At 65.7% G+C, this 2,500-nt stretch overlaps 2 non-coding genes across 2 annotated transcripts in view; both read left to right on the plus strand.

Annotated features, from left to right (window-relative positions):
• The first annotated feature begins 886 nt into the window (after positions 1-886).
• On the plus strand, positions 887-1,040 carry LOC146810663 (5.8S ribosomal RNA). The gene has a single exon (XR_014967038.1). It is a non-coding gene; the product is annotated as a 5.8S ribosomal RNA (ribosomal RNA).
• A 375-nt stretch (positions 1,041-1,415) lies between these two features.
• LOC146810664 (28S ribosomal RNA) overlaps positions 1,416-2,500 on the plus strand; it is a 3,749-nt gene continuing 2,664 nt past the window's right edge. The window contains exon 1 of the ribosomal RNA XR_014967072.1: positions 1,416-2,500. This exon is cut by the window's right edge and continues 2,664 nt beyond it. This is a non-coding gene — a ribosomal RNA (28S ribosomal RNA).

Genomic DNA, 2,500 nt, shown 5'->3' on the forward strand with positions numbered 1-2,500 from the left:
CTGGCCAGCGGAGTGGTCTGTGGCTGCATGGGGTGCTTGGGTGAGGACCCAGACTTCGGTGGGCCCCTTCCCCTGGGGAAGGCCTGACTGATGTGTGAGGGACGGGGGGCTGCCCCCATCCCCTGTCCCTCTCCGAATACGGAACCCAAGCTCACCTGGCACGACCCCCCCGCCAGCGTTGGGGGGGAAACCGAATGGCAGTTCATCCTCTGGCTGGCACCACCCCTCCCTCGAAAAGGCCCTGGCGCGGCTGGGCCCTCCGGCGTCCCCGAGTCCCGGCCCGACCTGACCGGGTTTTGGGTGACCGAGGAGTGGCCCTTCTCGCGTGACAGGGCGGCCTGGAAGAGAAGGGGCCGAGGGCCTGCGAGGGGACCCCAGCTCTTCTCTGTGGGAGGCGTGCGGGATGGGGAGCTGCCTGGCTCTTCCCTTCTGGCACCTCCGACCCAGGCGAAGGTGGGCTGATTGCCAGCCTGCTGGCACGGCTCGGGCCCGCCCAGTGACGGACGGCTGATGTGCAGGTGGGGCGACCCTCCCTTGTTGCCAGGTACCCTGTCCGACCTGGTCCCGTGTGGCCGGGCTGAAGGGTTTGAAGACTTGCGCCGTCCCTCCTGGGTTACCCCGGGAGGGACCTGCGGCTGCGGGGCTGCCTGCTTCCGTTGCTCCGGGAGCCCCCTCCCTTGCCCCCTAGGTGGGTGAGTTTTTGTTTCCCGGGCCGAGCTCCTGGCAATGTTTTTTTCTCCCAACGGTGCTGGCGGACTCCCAGAGGGAAAGCCTTGAACGGGGCGCCCGGGCCATCTGGCCGCGCTGGCGGCAGACGGACGGCGTCGCCTTCCTCCCACCTCTCCTGCGCCCGCAGGTGGGCAAACGTTTTCGAAAAGTTGCCTGTGACTCTTGGCGATGGATCACTCGGCTCGCGTGTCGATGAAGAACGCAGCTAGCTGCGAGATTTAGTGTGAATTGCAGGACACATTGATTATCGCCACTTGGAACCCACCTTGCGGCCCCGGGTTTCTCCCGGGGCTACGCCTGTGTGAGGGTCGCTCAATTGTCAATCGCCCCGGGGCTTCCCCGAAACACGGCTGGGCCGTCGCAGGGTGAGCTCCGCTTCCCCTTCGTCCCCCCACAAGGTCAGACCCCCTGATCGCCCGTGGCAGGGTCCCTCACTGGGTCCTACCGTGGAGGTATGCCACTGGCGAGCCTGGCCCCTGAGAAGGGGCCTGGCGACCGGTCCGCCCCGTGACTGTCCCGGGGCGCCTGGCTGTGTGCCGCGCCCAGCTTCCCGGCGAGGGCAAAACCCCTCCAGATGCGATTCGGGGAAAGAGGGCACGTGCTACCGGGTACGCCAGGCCCCTGCTCCGGCAGGGGGCAGGCCTTCCCCAGCTGCCCCGTAACACTCTGGCCTTTTCTTCCGACTACGACCTCAGATCAGACATGGCGACCCGCTGAATTTAAGCATATTACTAAGCGGAGAAAAATAAACTAACCAGGATTCCTCCAGTAACGGTGAGTGAAGAGGGAAGAGCCCAGCGCCGAATCCCCACCCGGCACGGGAAATGTGGCATACAGAAGACAGACTCCCTGGCGTCGCTCAGAGGGCCCAAGTCCTTCTGATCGAGGCTCACCCCGCGGATGGTGTTAGGCCGGTAGCGGCCCCTGGCGTGCCGTAATCGGGTCTTCTCGGAGTCGGGTTTCTTGGGAATGCAACCCAAAGCGGGTGGTAAACTCCATCTAAGGCTAAATACGGGCTCTAGACCGATAGCCAACAAGTACCGTAAGGGAACGTTGAAAAGAACTTTGTAGAGAGAGTTCTAGAGGGCGTGAAACCGTTGAGAGGTAAACGGGTGGGGTCAGTGCAGTCCACCTGGAGGATTCAATACGGCGGGAAGGTCGGTGGCCCGGGAGTTCCAGGTCCACTCCGCGGGACTGGCAGCCGGCCCCCGCAGGGCGCATTTCCTCTGCGGCGGTGCGCCGCGACCGGCTCTGGGTCGACTGGGAAGGCTTTGGGTGGTAGGTGGCCCTCCGCTCCGACGGCGGATATTACAGCCCCCCTGGCAGCAGCTTCGCCGTGTTCGTGGGGCCGAGGGAGATTCGACCGCCTCCGTGCCCTCCCCCGGGTACCCGTTCCCGGCCACCTCAAGGGGCGTGCCGGGGCGGTTGAAGGGGGGACGGGGCCCCCTGCTCCCGGTGCGACTGTCGACTGGGGTGGACTGTTCTCAGTGAGCCTCAACCGCGTCGCGCGGCCAGGCAGGGAGGCCCACGCCAGGCACCAGGGGTCTGCGGCGATGTCAGTTACCCACCCGACCCGTCTTCACGGACCAAGGAGTCTAACACGTGCGCGAGTCGGAGGGCCGAGCGAAACCCTGTGGCGCAATGAAGGTGGAGGCCTGGCGCGCGCCAGCTGAGGTGGGATCCCGCCCCGCTTACAGTGACGGGCGCACCACCGGCCCGTCTCACCCGCTCCGTCGGGGAGGTTGAGCATGAGCGTGCGTGATAGGACCGG

The sequence above is a fragment of the Triturus cristatus genome, chromosome 7, assembly GCF_964204655.1.
Source record: "Triturus cristatus chromosome 7, aTriCri1.1, whole genome shotgun sequence".
Lineage (NCBI taxonomy): Eukaryota > Metazoa > Chordata > Amphibia > Caudata > Salamandridae > Triturus > Triturus cristatus.